At 38.4% G+C, this 16993-nt stretch overlaps 1 long non-coding RNA gene across 3 annotated transcripts in view; it reads left to right on the forward strand.

The window, feature by feature from the left end:
- Window positions 1-16993, forward strand: part of LOC113950987 — a 230061-nt gene that overhangs the window by 56014 nt on the left and 157054 nt on the right. For all 3 annotated transcript variants that reach the window (XR_003528961.1, XR_003528960.1, XR_003528962.1), the window contains exon 3: window positions 16157-16295. This is a non-coding gene — a long non-coding RNA (uncharacterized LOC113950987). The remainder of the gene's footprint in view (window positions 1-16156; window positions 16296-16993) is intronic.

Genomic DNA, 16993 nt, shown 5'->3' on the forward strand with positions numbered 1-16993 from the left:
AATAAAACAGAGTAGAAGCTCAGGATTTTGAATGTAATCAGACCTATTATCTGGTTTGATCATTATTTTGTAGAGATTTGATTGCTACTTATGATCTGTAATAGAGGTCATTATTTTATTACATGCTTTCTGGGTATGATTAAGTCACTTAAATGAAGGCTTTCAGTTTAAGTTAGTAAGAATAATATATTTCTGATTTCTTGTAAATAAATCTGAATTTCCACAAATCTACATGCATTGTGCTATGAAAGCTTTTTTGTTAGAATATATAGATACAAGTAGACTAATAAAGTGAAGAACTTTGTGCAAGCTAAAAATATTATTTTTATAAAGAAAATATTTTTGTTTTAAATTTTATATATATTATCTCCAATGCTGCAATCCCATTATTCATATGACAGGCTTTGAGAGTGAAAGATATAGTTTCTAACTGGATATGTAGCCATTAGTTCCCAGGAAAAGGAAAGCAGTATCGCTCAACAAAGTCGAAGTCTCAAAAATAAATTTAATGTTGTTAACATTTACTTTGTTGAAAGTTAGTGAATGAGATGTGTAATTGTTCAACTGCATTGCAGATTTATGAGTTATATTTTATTCACAAGTGCAGTTCCCTCAGATATTTTTCCTCACATTACTTAAGGGCCTGTAATGGTCTCCAGCAAGTCTTTAATGCTTCTGAGAAAAACTAAGCTAAGTCATTATTACTCAGTCTTGAGTGAGCCTGTAAAGCCTGGTAGAGATGTTTGCCACTCATCTTGTTAAATTGAGGACCTGGAAGGAAAAGAGCAAGGAATGGACAGTGAATGAGTTGGTGAGCTCCTCCAAGGAGACGAGAGATGCTGATATCTTGAGAGATCACAAAAAGATGAAATTATGTATGGGAAGCATTGCTGAAACTAAAGCCAAGAAAGAGAATTAGGATGGGAGAGTATAGTCCTGAATGGAGAGACTCTGGACCTGAGAAAGGATGGCTGATTAGTGGTATGTGCTGTGCTGGATAACTTGGCCTGTTCATGCACTGCTAACACTTGATGTGACTGCTTCTGTCTGAGCTCAGCCGTTCATCCTGCATCTGTGCTACTGCTGCTCCAAAGCAGTTTAGCAACCCAAATATACAAGAGAGAGGGCTCTTGGCCAAACCCTTTCATGGCCAACTCTCAACCCTCGTATGGACTGGGGACTCCAAAACACAGTCTACAGAAATAGCTTTCTTACACACACCACTGAACTGGTCCCAGTGCGTGAAAGGAAGTCTCCTTTCCCCATCAAGCCACAATAACTCTGTACTTATTTACATGAAATCGTTATGGATGCCTCTTATATGTGCATCATGCAGGCCAAGCACAGCTACTACTGATAGTAGAAATGTTCACCTGCACAGCAGGCAAAAATGTCATGAGATTAGGGAAGATTGGTTAAGTAAAAATCACACTGAGAAACACAAAACCAAATCTATAACATTCTGCAGAACCTTTCAGAGTGGTGGGCCAGTGGCATTTGCAAACCAAAATGCAAATGTATCTCAAAAACAGCCATGAAATATCATATGTAGCATGTCCATCACTGCCTTATTGTACTCCAGCTGAAGAGTTCATGTACCTTTCTTGTGGTATGGTGTACCTCAGGAACCTCACCTTTTGGAGTGAATGTGCTCACTGCAAAGTTGTTTTCCAATGGACTGTTAACAATCAGAGCTCACCAGTTTTTCTGAATGGCTGCTATTTGTGTCTGTGACTGAAAACTTTCTGGGAAAGCTATATGTAATGGTAGGAATTCAGATATATTACTGTGATATGCAAATAGCTACTTTGTGGTTTGTTGGGGAAACCAAGTCAGGAGATGGCTATTTTTTTGCTATCCTAGATTCCAAATGATGTCATCTTGCTCTAGAAAAAGATCACTTATTTGGGAAGTCTTGTGATTCTACTCTTTGTTTTATTTTACTGTTACTTTCTTTTAACTGAAAGCAGTTGAGATTGGAAATGTTTGAATACCCTCTTCCCAACTTTCCTTTGACTGTCCCATCGTTTCTATGCAGCTGCCACAGTTGGCTCTATATTTATACTTCAAGTGAGCTTAGCAGACTCCTTTGTCTTAAAATACTATCCTGACATAAAGACTCAGTAGCTCAACTACTAATTGCATAAATAGTTTTTTCAATAGAAAATGCCTTCTCACTTTGCGATGGAAGCTGCTCATATCTGTCTGTTCTGTGTACCATAACTTTCTGTCTACATGATGTCTGATCTAAGATTTTTACATCAGCCGTAGTTGTGCAGCAAAATAGGTGGCTGAACCAAAGAGGCATTTTTCCTGGACCTGCCTCAGAAAGCAGCATGCAAGTTGAAATTTCATTTTTAAATTCAATTTCTCCCTCTTGGAACAAATTCACTAAAGTCAAAGTATCACTTTTTATAGCCTCAGTAACTCTTTCTGGATTTTCAAAGTCAATTCAGCTCTAACCTGAAGTAATTATGGCACATGCTATAAACCAGAAGCACTGTAAACTCAGCATGGACTGGTATATCACCATCTTGGAAGCATATCAATCTCCTTTTACTCTAATTTGTTATACACACTGTTTCTTTGGTGGCTTTTTCTTACCCTCACGTTCATCTATTAAAAGAAATGAGAATGGGGCCTGTTCCCAGTTAATAAAAAAGTAGGCCACTTTGGAACCACGGAACTTAGAATTAAAGTGGCTTTCGAATAAAAATGGATAAATTGTACATTTTTCTCCATGTTGTCCCTTCTGATGCAAAGCAGTACACTACTAACTTAAGGCTATTAGTGGATGAGAGTGTGTCTACTGCTAGCAGGAGGATCCATTGCATGCATTAATTATTGTAGCTGTACTTACTAAATTCAAGTTATTTGTGAATGCATAGAACACATACGTAATAGTCTTTTTTGTACAAGGTACCTCTGAGAAGTAGACAAGGAAACCTTGGATGTTTTCTTTATAAGGTTTGGCAGATAATGAAAGAGTAAACCTCTTGCAGTGCCTCCTACCTGAACATTTCCTTGATGTTTATAAGATTTACAGAGAAATTATTTTTCATTCTTTTTTTCTTATTTTTTGCAAGTGTTTGCTCATCCCAGTTTTGCCCAGGCCTGAATATGAAATGCCAAACTACCACAATAAAGCTTAGGCATCACAATATTTTGCCAGCTCAGGCAGCAACTGAAAGTGTCATAAGACAGTTTACAGAATTCCAGCTCAAACTTGTCGAACCAAGATGTTTACATAATTTATATAAGGTGGGACTATATATGTATTAGGTGGTTAGCTACAGTAACAGCCAAATTTTCAAAGTTGCTCAGCACATTTAGCGTTTGGGCTTCAGACCCTTACAGAATTGTGATAAAATCTTTGGTCCCACATAACTGTGAGAAGGGGAAAATGACTTTTTATTAGCCTTTTACATGGTTCAAACAATTCTTTGTTTTTGACTACTGCCTATCGGAATTATTACGATTTCTAGGTGGTAGCAATTGAAGACTTCAAAACAGCTCGCAGTAGGCAACTTCAGGGAGTACTCAAGCATTCATATCAGTGTTTGAGTAACTAATATGACATGCACAGGTGTGATGCAGGAATAAAAACCTGCCCCTCGCCTTCATAAGCAGTGATGGAATTCTGGTTCCACTAGTTTATAAACTGTATCACTGACAGAAAATGAAGGAGACCTTGATGGGTCCTACTGAAAGTTTCTCTGCTGTTAAAACATATATGGCTTATTGTATGTCCTCTTATTTTCTAATTCAGACTGTTCTGAACATGAGGAACAGCTTTGTAAAGCTCAGTAGCTTCAAAGTAAAAGGATATCATTGCTAAAGATCTCCACACTGAAATATCTTGGATGACAAGAAAAAAAAAAAAAAGAAAATTTTGCCAGGGTCACTGTCCACAAGGAGATAGGGATGACAAACATGTTGTTTACACTTTGATCTTCCATGAAAGGTCATTAAAAAACATTCACTGACTGTGGATGCACACTCCAGGAGCAACAACATGTATTCCAATCTTAAAATACTGCAAGATGGAACAAACTTAAGGACTGCCACATATGTTAGGGTGCGTCACAAAACTTCAAAAGATATGGATCTTGGAAAACCAAAAGAAAATAATCAATAAGCTTACATGACAGATTTTTGTAAGAAAAATCAATTACCATTGTTTTCTAAAATACTCGCTGACCACAAACCAATGTGATTTCTCGTTACTAGTGGATAAAGTTACCTTTAAGAACCTATTCCTTCTCATGCTAAAACGTACCAGAGTGCAAGAAGCATTTCTGAGACTGATTTCCCCACCACAGCACTAGTATATTTTAAAAAGAAGCAAAGTGCACTTTATGAGGAAATGAGAGAGGGCCCAGAATGCCTTTTAATTTATTTTTATAATAAATATCATTAAACAGAATTTTAAAGCCATATTTTTTATTTTGTATGTAATGCTTATAATGTAGAAAGGAGCCATTTCATGAAAGACTGAAATAAGCGGTTGCTAACATGAAGTCACTATTTTATTGAAACCTGATAAACTTTCTGGGATAATTTGGGATTTTTTAACAATATTTTTCAAGGCCAAAAAGAAAAAAATGGAACCTTAATTTTGGCAGAAATGAAAAATTATTTCTGTGGCAGCTTCATTTGGACATGGAAAACCTGTTTCAAACCATTCATGGCTCCACCTCTCACAAACTATTTATTACATACTATAAATTACGTATAACATATAACATAAAAATTAAATAGAATTGTTCTGGAACCATAGATACAGATTGAGAGTTAATTAAATGAATGCGTGGGGAAAAATCCGTGTGAGATACAGGACTAGGGGTTCCCTGCTGTACCTGTTTAATGAAGTCTCATCCATCTGATGGCTCCTGGACCCACTCTTCAACACTTCCACAAAAATGTCACATTCTTTATGGGGGAAAAGTGTGGAATGTGCCTTACCCACATCAAATACACCATTTTACAATTCCAATCCAATTAATTAAGCCTCTATTCTTCATGCATGAGCAGCCGTCTCTCAGTTACACCCAAGGCAAAGCTCCAAGGGGGCCAGGCAGCCAAAAAAGAAGGTACATTCCCAGCTCTCATTTACTTAAATACATATTTTTGGTAAAAACAAAGTGTTTAAAATTACTTCAGATAAAAATGTTTATATGTCTCCAGGGCCAGAGCATCAATAACTTATGTCTCAAGAAAATGAGCTTTTATTATTTTTATTTTTAATGCAGAGTCATAATTAAAACAGGGAGGAGAGGACAGCCTCCTCTGTGAATGAGAAAATTAGACTCGGTGTAGTGAGATGGGAGGGTAGAAGGAGACTTCTGATGCGTGATTAAATGAAGAGGCAGTATGGTGAGGGCAGATGAGACACAGCACAGTGGGAGTACGGAAAGCACGGTGAAAGAAATAAACAGAAGACAAGATGTTAAAGTACCATAACCTGACTGCACTCCTGAAGAGTTAAAAATGAACTGATCATCTGTCAGGAAACCACAAAAGAGGGGGGTGATGTGAGTCCAGTCCCACCTCCCTGGGTAGGAATGTTGCTCTTCTGTGATTAAGGGAGAAAAGTAACTATTTCCTTCTTATTGCAGAGCGTCACACCGTTTTTTTTAGCACTCGATTTCTGAGTGTGTTTCCTATAGAGCATCTGTCATTTCAGTGTTAGAAACAACCATGCTACTTTTTTCTGTAATTAAATGGAGTGTTTTCATTTATGAACTTGCTATTTATACTGATCAAAACCTCTATCAATTCACTATATTGTCTGGAAACCCAAGATCCAGCTCAGGGAAGCACTTGTTCAGATTTTCTCTTGTACTACAGCCTCACCCCAGGATAAAAGTGCACATCACAAATAGCAACATGTATGAAATGCTGTGCCTGCTGCCTCGGTATGACCCAGATGTCAATGGGAGGTCAAGACAGGGATGACCTCTTCCAAAATTAGCCACCGTAGTATAAAATGTTGCAGCTCCCTCTTGTTACTGCCCGCCAAATGGTATTACTCTCTGTGAGAAGAGTCATGTTAGTGCTGCCCAAAGGCAGTGGCTGTCACTGTAAATAGTCAATCATTTTAGTTAAAAAAACCCATCCTGGCCAGTCTTGGCTTGTCAGAGGGGTCTGAGGTGGGGGTTGGAAGTGGCAGGCCTTGCTGGTGCTGTAGCATCAGTTCTCCTCTCCTTTCCCCAGTGATAGTTTCTGTGCCAGGATGTACAAAATGCCAGTGCAAGTAAGTCCTTGACAGGTGTTTTTAGGCCAGGAGATTGTTTCACCTGTTGCAACTACAGCTTGGAACTTCTTTACACTTTTCTGCAGAGGTGAGATTTCCCAAATGAAATTATATTTTCCAACTGGATTGCAGGTTGAGGCATTTCACCCATTTACATATCCCTTCAATCTGTCATCATTGATGCTAGAAGGGAAAAATCTGAAACAGAGAGGGAAAGCTGACAAGTCCTAAAATTAAAAAGTTATTGATTAAGCCATTTGACTTGTTCTTTCATTCCAGTATTGTACTCCAGGAAACAAATGTTTAATTTATTTTGGATAAAGGGATTCAATTTGTGATAATGCCATGAAAATATAATATCCTTACAAACTCAGATTTCTCATAGGAAAATGTTAATGATTCTTTTCTATTGCAATAAAAATACCATGTAAAAGAGCTGGTTGAATATTGCCCAAACAATGTTTTTGATCATTTATCAGAATTGTGCTTGGTTCAAGAAAATTCATATCCCATTGTACTATTTGCCAACAGTTATGTTAACTGTTTTTGTTTAGGTAAAGGTCGATTTGTACCCTAAGAATTATGAGTTCATTCAAAACCAGAAAACAGACACAGAATCAGGTCATTAAATGACCAACCACAGTCTTCATTGCTAATAATAATTGAAAGCGGCCTTTAAGGTCGAAATTGTTCAATAAAAATGCAAACGTACTTGATATTATGCAAAGCCTAGTTTAGGTATTAGTCATCTGCAGAAAAAGTATCAATGCCTGATTGTCAAATGCAATTATTAAATATATTGCCAGAACTCTGACTTGGTCCACAAATATTCATTAAAGGGAAAAAAATTTCAAAACATTATCACAATTCCTTCCCTGCAATTAATTAAACACCATATATAGTTTAAGAGTGTAATTTTTTTTCTCACTCCAAAATGTTTTATTTTCAAAATACAAGGACCTAAGTATTTATCTTTGTTTTGATGCAATGGCAACATTACAGTCATAATCAGAGTACTCAATCAGAACTGGGCCTTCTTTGCACATAAGTAAAGGACATTCATTTCACAAAATACATAACCTAAAGTTACTTCAACAAAATAAGTGCCTTTGAAATTGTGAGAACATACTTCATCAGCTCTTCCCTAAATTATATACTGCAGTTCACTGGCAAGCGCTGTGTTCTCTATTAAAGTTTGACATGTTGTAATTTCATAATTAGGGCTTAATTTGGGCTGGAGGAATTGCTGTTGGTTTTTGTTTTGTTTTTTTTTTTTAAATTCTCATCATGTTTTTAAAAAAATTTTTTGCTTTGTTTTTTAACAACAGATTTGGACAAACCCAACCCTAGGACTGAAGGAAAGTTCTGGATTCAAATAGTGATTTGGGGTGAAGTTATAGTTAGGGGCCACATAAACTTTGCAATAGTTGCCCATGCACTCAACTGAAACTCTAATTCTAAATATCAATTCTAAATATAAACCCTCTTGAAGTTTGAGACAGTTCTTTTTTTTCTACATCTCTCCAGTGAACCCAACACTAGTTTTAAGTTTCTCATGACTTTTAGATTTGGTTATAAACATTTTCAGTATTTTTCTTCTGCACTATTTTGTTTTCTGTGAACTCAGTAATTAATTGTTGGGGTTTTTTGTGACTGTGTTGGAGGTTTCTTATAAAGCTTTTTGGCTGTGTTTGTTTTTAAAGCCCATAAATCTTACTGTATTTTATAAGACAACAGACTACTCAGACTAAGATATTTAGTATTATGTTGAACTGTGTTGGTGTTTTGTTTTATTTCTTAAAGAACTGTCATAAAAGCTGTAGATATTTAGTGATATTAATTAAGAAGCACAATACTCATCAGATCAAACCTGTAGTTTCCTTTACCTATGATCATCCAAAACATTCTTATTCCTTTCCTTCTTTCTCACTCATAGCCTCCTAATATTGTTAGGATTGATGTCATTATTTATCCCCTCCAGAAGGAAACTAGTTGGTTGGAAAGGGAGAGTGGCAATGGGAAGCCAAATTTATTTTAGCAATTTTTTTTTTATTAAAAATGGTATTTTTCATGAAACAGTGGCACATAATATAGTATATTTCTTTATACTAGTAGTTTTCTCCTTGTTGACTCGTCCTCTTTTTGTTCTCTCTCCCCCCTGTAGCAAAATAAGAAAAACAGATTACTGTAAATTTTGGCACAGAAGGGTATTTGCATCATTTTCTTAGAAGTCACGTGCTTTGGATTTCCTCTTGTTTATGATATATTGAAATGTCTTCCAGATGTTTTTAATTATAAAAAGTTTTCAGGAAAGCAAAGTAATCCGTAATAAAATTTCCTCTACATTTTTTAAAATAGCCAATAAATTAGTGTACTGTAGCTTATCAAACTGCCACATAATTCTACATTTGACCCCAGTGCAGCAAGGTCTGGCATTTCCTTAAGACAGCTAGTTTGGTCAGAGGCAAAGCAGGCTTCCCCAGGCATACTTTCAGTTCCTCTTCCAAGGGAGAGTGTTCCCTTCCTGGGGCCGAGCCAGCTGTGCGAGTGCTCATTGGTGCGAGCGGCTCTGACTTCCTACACAAACACACCCACCTCTGCTGCACCAGCTTGGAAGATGCCGATGTGTCACGTGGGGTATGCCAAAGTTTGGATTCGGGACAAAGAGAAAATATTTTAGCTGCTGGTATGTGATGCTGAAGCTGTGCTGCATGAGATTTTCATTTATAAATTTTGGGCGGGTGCCCCAGGTTGCTGTGGTAAAATCTGAAAGAAAACACAATAAAAGTAAGAAGATCAGTTCAGTTTTCAAGGACATATATGTTGGGGGGGAGGGGGAAGGTTTTAGTCATAGAAGACATTTTCAAATGGTCAAAGAACTGGACAAGAAACAATGACTCTGAATCCTTAAAAATCTTTCCAGAATCTCCCCCTTGTATTCATTCATCTCTTTGTTCATCCTAGTGACACACCTGAGCAGTGTGCTTACTCTCAGCTTGTATTTGTATAAGGAGTTAAGGTGAGCAGGGTTATGGGAAATAGACACTAACTTTGCCATTTCTGTGATTTTTCAAGCTGTGTGTGTATGCATATGTGTGGTGGGGTTTTTTTTCAGAAATAATCAAGATCTGAAGGAAAGGTATAGCTTCATAAACAGCTTGATGAAAGAGTTAGGCTGTCGATTCATGGGTTTAATGTCCTACATGTATCTTTAAATTTGTCCTGCCAAAAGATCTCTCTCTGGGAAATAGGAACTTCACCCTCTGTCCTGAAAAACACCAATACAAAAGAGTAAGCATGTGCATTTGGTACTAGCCACATATGGGGATTCTATGGCACTCTGAGGTGAATTTGAAGCTTCAGGTCTAGGAGTGTGATGTAAGGAACTGTGAAAGTGGGAAAGCATACGGTATCCTAGTGGACTAGATCCTCCTGCCTGTCAGAATCAGTTCTTTTTCAGAGGTGGGAAGGGAAGGAATCAAAGAAAAAAGAAGTTTATGTGATATTTGTTTTGGGGTTTTCCCCCAGAGTGTCTAAGCACGTCAGGACTTGTAATAAAAGCAAATTACAGTTAATGTAGCTATCCTATCCCACATTCTCAGGTGGCATAAATGTTCTCTGAATGGTGAAAGTGAGCTCTGTTGGCTTGCAGTACTCGAGGCTCTTACCTCTTCTCACTAATTTGCCTTGAGTACTATTTCATCGGCCAGATTTTCAAAGAACAGTAAACAACCATGCAAAACTCCAAGCTTTTTTTGCATTAAAAGAGTAAAAGCAAATATTTCACCTTGCTGTTGAATCTATTTGTATTTATTGCAAAAGCAGCACAGCGCAGAATTTGGACCCAATTTTAGCAGAGAGGAGACAGAATGCTAGGAAACAGATGTAAGATAAATGTCTCTTTTATGCCTCTTAAAAACAGTAACTGAGTATAATCTTGCCATCAAAATAGAAAACAATAATCAGAGATAAATAAGCTGAATTTTTTTAAAGGCTCATGGAAGTAAATTGCATGTGATTTAGAGCTCATCTGGAGAAGTATGGCAGCAGGACATGAGAAGGAAGGAGAAAATTGCAGACCTCAATACAGTGGCAACCATGGCTGAGAACTTTGACCAAATTTTGAAAGGAATATAAAATGCTAATGCTGCCACTCCCCAAGAACTCCCTCCCAACCCCCCGCCCAGAAATCCCCCATATTTTGAGATGCCAGAATCTATTGGTCTCTTTTTAGAGTGCTTTAAGAACTATAGATTCATTTATTCCTTGACGAGAGTCAGGCAGTACCTATGATGTTGGCTTGTTATGTGTTTCTCCGCTGCCTGCACTCCATGAGTGCTGTTGTCCATATTCAAGCAAAGCCACCACTGAGACCAAGGGAAGTTTAGGTTTGAGTTAGACTGAGATGAAGGGTATTCCTTACCTAACATCTCATCTGCTGCAGCAGGTTTCTGTGGTATTTGACTCCTTTTTTTAATGTTAAGGTAGGGAAACCTCTTGCCCTTCTGGTGCAGTGGAAATAAAGACTCTAACAGACAGCAGTGAAGTGAGAGGAACCACCTTTTTGGAAAAGAATATATTATTAAATATTTGACTGCAGTTGTTTATTGTTTACTAGCAGTACCTGTAGTGCTAGTGTTGCTAGGGAGTCAATATAAAGCTGACTCTTCCATCCTAAAATTTTCCATATGGAGGTTTGGGCGATTAGAGTGCTAAGGAGGATTTTCATCGGAGAGTGCAACCTTGGTGGTTAAAAGGTTGATGGGTGCTCTTCCTGTTACCAGCACTGATGAGGTGGAGAGAATGGAGCTATGAAATAGCAACCAAACTAGAGGATTCACACATTTCAACCAATCTTACAAAATTCTTTACTGACCAATATTCTGCTAAATTGGCCAGCTACTACCTAATCCTGTTTTACAGTGAAAAACTGTCACTGCAGTATCCAGTCCTTGTGTCTTTGAACCAGCAGAGAGTAGCAGTGCTGATTTAAAAAAAATGTGAGGTTTTGCTCAGATTCCTTTTTATTCCACTACTCTTCTCTCGCCCCAGAATGGAGGTTTATCGTGCTCCCAGAGGTGTGCCCTGCTCCCAAAGGAATGTCCTGTGCCAGCGATCACTGGCTGTGGGGCAGTGATAGAACTGCCCCACTGAGGAGGAAGTGGTGGCACCACTCTGCCAGGTGACAGTGGGTCCTTCTGGGGCTGTGCAGTGTCAGCAGCATTTTTGACCCAGCAGCTGTCCTCTAGCCATGGTTTCACAGGCACAGACAGGCAGTTGTGTTCCATCTACGACTGTACAAACTTGTCCCTCAACAGAGCACTGTGCTGGCCACCCAAGACTTTGGTCCCAAGGTGTTTCACAGAGAAACTTGAGGAACTTGGAAGAGAAAAGCTGAGCTACAGGTAGCAAAGAAGGTGTTGCTTTCCCTGGAGAAAAGATTTAAACTGCTTCCTGATATTTTTGCTGAACTAAAGCTGTTCAAGCCATGTCAGGGAAAGAGACGATGGGAGGATGACACAGCTCTCAAATTGGCAGCTGTTACTGGCCGGTAGCACTTGCAAGGGGTTACTGAGGACAGTGAGGGGAGCAGAAGTAGTGCCAGTGTCTTGATCTCTGCATGTATTACACAGGGTCTAAACCACCTGAGAACTGGCTTTTATTTTCACATTTCGTTTGCCCTTCACAGCAGCAGAGCAAAGGAGGAATGGACCCAAGGCCTTCTGGCAGCTGTGTTTGTGGGAGTGCAGTTAGGTGTCTGCTCCTCATCCTACCTGTGGGAATAGGGCTGGGGAGGAACTTGTGGGATATTTGCTGTCTGGCTCATCCATCGGGGAATATTTATTTGTTCATTAATTTATTTTATGAAGATTGTACAGAGTACACAGTGGAGTTCCTCACTGATCGGTCTTTGTTCAGAGTTTACAAACCATGACTTGACAGAAGTAAAACAGCATAGCCTGCCTTCTGCTCTTGGGGCTTGTGGTGTATGACAGGGTACTAGGGGAGAGATTGTAACAACAAGCCACAGTACTGTGCCTTTGTAGAGACAGTTATTCCACTTCTTGGTTGGTTTGTTGGTTGGGTTTTTTCTTTATTTAAGTTTTTAAAGCATATAAACAGGACTTTGATGTTCTCATTGCACTGGAATAGAAAAGCAATTGCATGAAGGGGACTATCCACACAAAATTAGAAAATAGGATGCTGGCATAGCTTTCTGTGTACATTAAATTTCTGTTAAATAAAAAAGAAGTAAGGAAGCATACAAGGGGTGGAAGCAGTTACCCAGGACTTTAGGGACACTGAGTGCACAAGGATGTACTGAGAAAAGTCAAAGCCCTTGGGGAGCTGGACGTGGTAAAGGGTGGCAAGAAAGGCTCCTGCAGGTATATTGGCAGCACAAGGAAGGCAAAGGAAAATGTGAGCCCACTGCTTCTGAGGGTATGAAGAATACAGAGCCAGGCTCTTCTCAGAAGCACCTAGGCAAAGAAACAAGTGACAAAGGGTACAAACTCAAATACAGAAAATTCCACTTAGGTGTAAAAAAAAAATGTTTTTAAATGTAAGGGTGAATGAACACTGGAACAGATTGCCAAGAAAGACTGTGGAGTCTCTGTCCTTGGAGATGTTCCAAACTGGACTAGGCACAGCCCTGAGCAACCTGTTATTGCTGACCCTACTTTGAGCAGGGGTTTAAACTGAGCGTTTAAAAGGTACCTTCCAACCTCAACTATTTTGTAATTCTGTGAAATTCTATAAATTGCAATTTAAACAAATAGCTGTGGTAGCACTTTGGATTAACACTTAAATTATTTTCTCTGTAAGTCAATTGAATATTTGTTATCAAAACTCTGTCAACTTAATTTAACCCAGACCTAAGTGTTCCATAAAAGCTTTTATTGAATCAGAGGCCAACAGAAATGTGTGCAGCTTTTGATTCCAATGAAATCAACCTGTGGGGTTTTTTTAGCAAATAAATAGTCTTTTCTGAAAGTGAAACTGGCTGGAAGCAGAAGTGAAACTTGCTTTATTGCTTTTCTTTGTTCAAACTGGGAGAAACAGGAATAGTAAATGGAGGCCATAGGTAGTGCTATGTGCAAGTAGACGGAATTAAAAATATTAATTTTTTTACCATAGCGATGCCACTTCTAGTAATACAGTGAAGAAGTCGGAGGGTTTACTGTTACCTTTATTACATTGACAGAGCCCTTTTGATCTTTTCTTTGAGCTTTATGTAGCTCTTCCTCTTTTCATCACAATGTTCCTGCCCAACTCCAGTACTTTATGGTCGTAAATACCTGTAAGATGCAAGTTGCTATAATTTGTGACTGTAAGAGGTAGACTAGCATAAATTATGCAAAGAAAGAGAGTAATTTACTCTGGAATGGGTGCAGCCATGTGCTGCCATTGGCTTCAAGAGGAGGGATGCTCATTTCTGCCTGTGTGTGCCGAGAATGGTGAAGACTGAGTTAAAGCAGATCAGGCCTGCTTTATTTTACACAGTCCTCTTAGCTGTTTTGCTGAAAATTCTTCCTGATCCTGAAGTCCATTTCTGTTGTTGAGATGGTAACTTGCACACATTTCTTTTGCCACTTGTACCCACGAACAGCCACATGTTACTTACCATCCTGCATCCTGGCTGCAGCTGCAGCTGCTGACTGTGAGCTACACATGGTTGACTGTAATTCCTGGGAAGTGGTGTACCTTGATTTGGTTGGGCTTATTTTAAGTAGCACATTATGCAGTGTGGGTTAAAAGAATGTATATTAATAAACTAGTGGTACTGCATGGGACTTAAGAGAGAATACAGAGAGATTATATGTGAGTAGCTGACAGCATTTTTTTAATCACTTCTAAACTGAAATAGAAGAGGTCTGTGACCCTCTACATTCCTTAAGCAGTGTACAGGAGTTTGTGTCTGTGTAATTCCTTCCATTGCAAGCTTTCTCCATGCTTGTTATATATGACGTATAGATACTCCCTCATATACCTGCTACATGGACTCCCTCCTCCTTCCCTTGGCAGTAATGCTGATACTTGGCAGGAACAAGGATCTTTTCTTGCCCCTTTTATTATGAGTGAACTTTCAGTACATAAACAGATTCTTCTTTAACTAATTTAATATGCACAGTTTTATCTTATTTGTTTTGTCTTTCTTCCAGCTCCGTCTTGAAATGACTCACTGTAAAAGGTTTATTGGAATTTTTGAAGTTCCTAGTGCAAACTCTGGTCCAGCAAGATTGCTGTAGTCCAATAATACTAAGACTACTTTTGTTAATTCTTAAATGTCTCCCTGTCTCCTTTCCTTGTGGAATAGGTGAGAAAAGCAATTGCCTCCAATACATAATGCATCCCGACTCAAAAACTCACTCCTTCCATGTAATTTTGAATCCCAGCCCAGCTGGTGGTTCCTAGATTTTAGGCTCTGAATATGAGTTCAGCACTTTCAAATGAATCACTCAGAACAGTACTCCTGTCAAAGAGTCTTCTTTTTTTTTTTTTTTCAGAAGGTTTTCCTGAATTTGCAGATGCAGACCCTGACAATGCAGCAAAAAATATTAAAATTTTCAATTTTTTTCCTGTTTCTTTAAAGTGCTTGTTTTCATTCTATTGTGTTTTAATGCAACAGAGATGTGTGGGATATGCTACTTTTGCATGTAATTGGCCTTGTTCTTACTTATTTGTGATTTTGTCAAGATTTTAATTGACACTTCAGTGTTTTTGTGAAGACCTGTCTTTTGAGGAGCCCTTTTTGCCTTTTTTTATGAGCTGTTAGTGGGGTAAAGATTGTCCTTTTCATCTGCTGCCTGTGGACAGTTCTTTTCAAAAAGGAGTTTAATGAATAATATCCCGGCTCTCACCAGGAAGTTTGGGTTTTAATAACCTGCCTGATAGGAAAACATATTATCAACTCTGAAAACAGAAACAGTGAAAATACATAATGAGCTAGGATAGATTTCCAGTTTTGATCATTAGCACACAGCCCTGATCTTCATCTTTAGTTTCTTATTGGTACTGGTTGGATTGATGAAGTAGGGTGTGGATTGATTAAATAGGCTATAAAGGAAATCACGTAGCTTTCTTTTTTAACTTTATCCCAGGGGTAGTTGTTCACTGCCATGCTCCTTCCATAGAGGCAGACAGAGGCTGTAAGGTGCTGGTGCCTTTGTTGAACTCTGAAGGGCAGAAACACTTTTCTGGTTAGTTTGGGTGAGGATCATTGCAGCTTAATGCAAATAGTTAAACATGGAACTACCAAGGGGGGCTTCTGAAAAAATCTTGCCTATTTAATGATTACAAATAAAAAATGTCAAAATACATATGGAAAGTATCATAATTTACTTCTAATGTTTCATTCATAGTAGTATTCACATCTTAAAAAGAGGAAAAAATACTCATTTCCTCCCTGTGGCATGTCTTCCATACTGGAGGATCCCATTGGATTGTTTCCTGTCCAACAGTCATTCTGCAGCTTTTATTATCCTTGCCACTCTTCTCCAAGCCTTTTCTATTTGTATATCCATTTTAGAAGTGGGATCAGAACCAGATACAAGGGCTCTGTGGATTTATGCACTGATACAATCATGCTCTCTATTTCTTTCACAGTGATTTCTAACATTTAATGTGCTGTTTTCTTCTGACAATTCTCCTTATTTGAGCTGAGGTTTTCATTATCTGTTATACTACCTGTATTGGTTGATTGGCTATTTTGTTACCTATACTATGCTATCCAGATCTTCCTCTTGGTGCAGTAATGAACTTGGAGACCTTCATTTTATAAGTAAAGTCAGAATTGTTGATTCCAATGTGTGTCTCTTTACATTTACTTACATTAAATTTCATTGATCATTTTGTCAGCCAGCAATTTGTTTCATAAAATCGTTTTGTGTTTCTTCACAGGAGCCCATGTCTTCGCCACCTTAGTCATCTTCCCAGCCTTTGGATGAAGCATCTGAATCCCCAACATTACTTCTGGAGCCCCTTAAAAAGCAGACTTCCTAAAAGCCACTGCTGAATGATGCTGACTGATGCTGAAAGTGTAAGTTCCAGGCAGCAGGGTAAAAAGAGGCTGTTGGAGTCAGGTTCCTGAATGTGGAAAGCTGACGTACTTATGCATTGTTCAGCTTTAGTAATTGATAGAAGTAGCTAAAACAGAGCTCTTGAATGACTGTGCAGGGTGCTGAACAATATTTTTCCCCAGTTGGGCCCCTTTCCATATGGCCAGTATTATTACCATAACAGTTTTGTTATATAAATGAATGATTTTTGTAGTGCTTTATCCACTCTACCATTACTATGTCACCAATCTCTGTTACTAGATCTTATTCAGACCTTTACAATGGCAATATATGCAGCTTTGTAGTCCGGAACACTACCTGCTCCTTAGGCAGTAAGACCAGATCAGATGTGTGTTATTGGCCACTAGAGCACGCCTTCATGTGTTCATCAAACACAAGTCTGGAAATAGCAGTCTGGGCCTGCATCCCCACAAGAATGAGGTTTCAGTGTGGCCATACAGTGCCAAAATTGTTTCCCTGGGATGAGAGTGAGCATTTGTAAATTTTTTGCGAGACCAAAAGCATTTTGGTCTTTTTTCCTCCAGCTGTTCATAGATAAAGAAAAATAGTAAAGGGTGGGAAGAGACAGTCATTTCACATTCAGATTTTAACTAATGGTTCAGATATTCAGACTTGTGATGCTATAGTGTGTTCTTCTGCCATTAATACAGGTGCTGCT

Source organism: Corapipo altera, unplaced genomic scaffold, assembly GCF_003945725.1.
Source record: "Corapipo altera isolate COAL_440 unplaced genomic scaffold, ASM394572v1 57, whole genome shotgun sequence".
NCBI lineage: Eukaryota > Metazoa > Chordata > Aves > Passeriformes > Pipridae > Corapipo > Corapipo altera.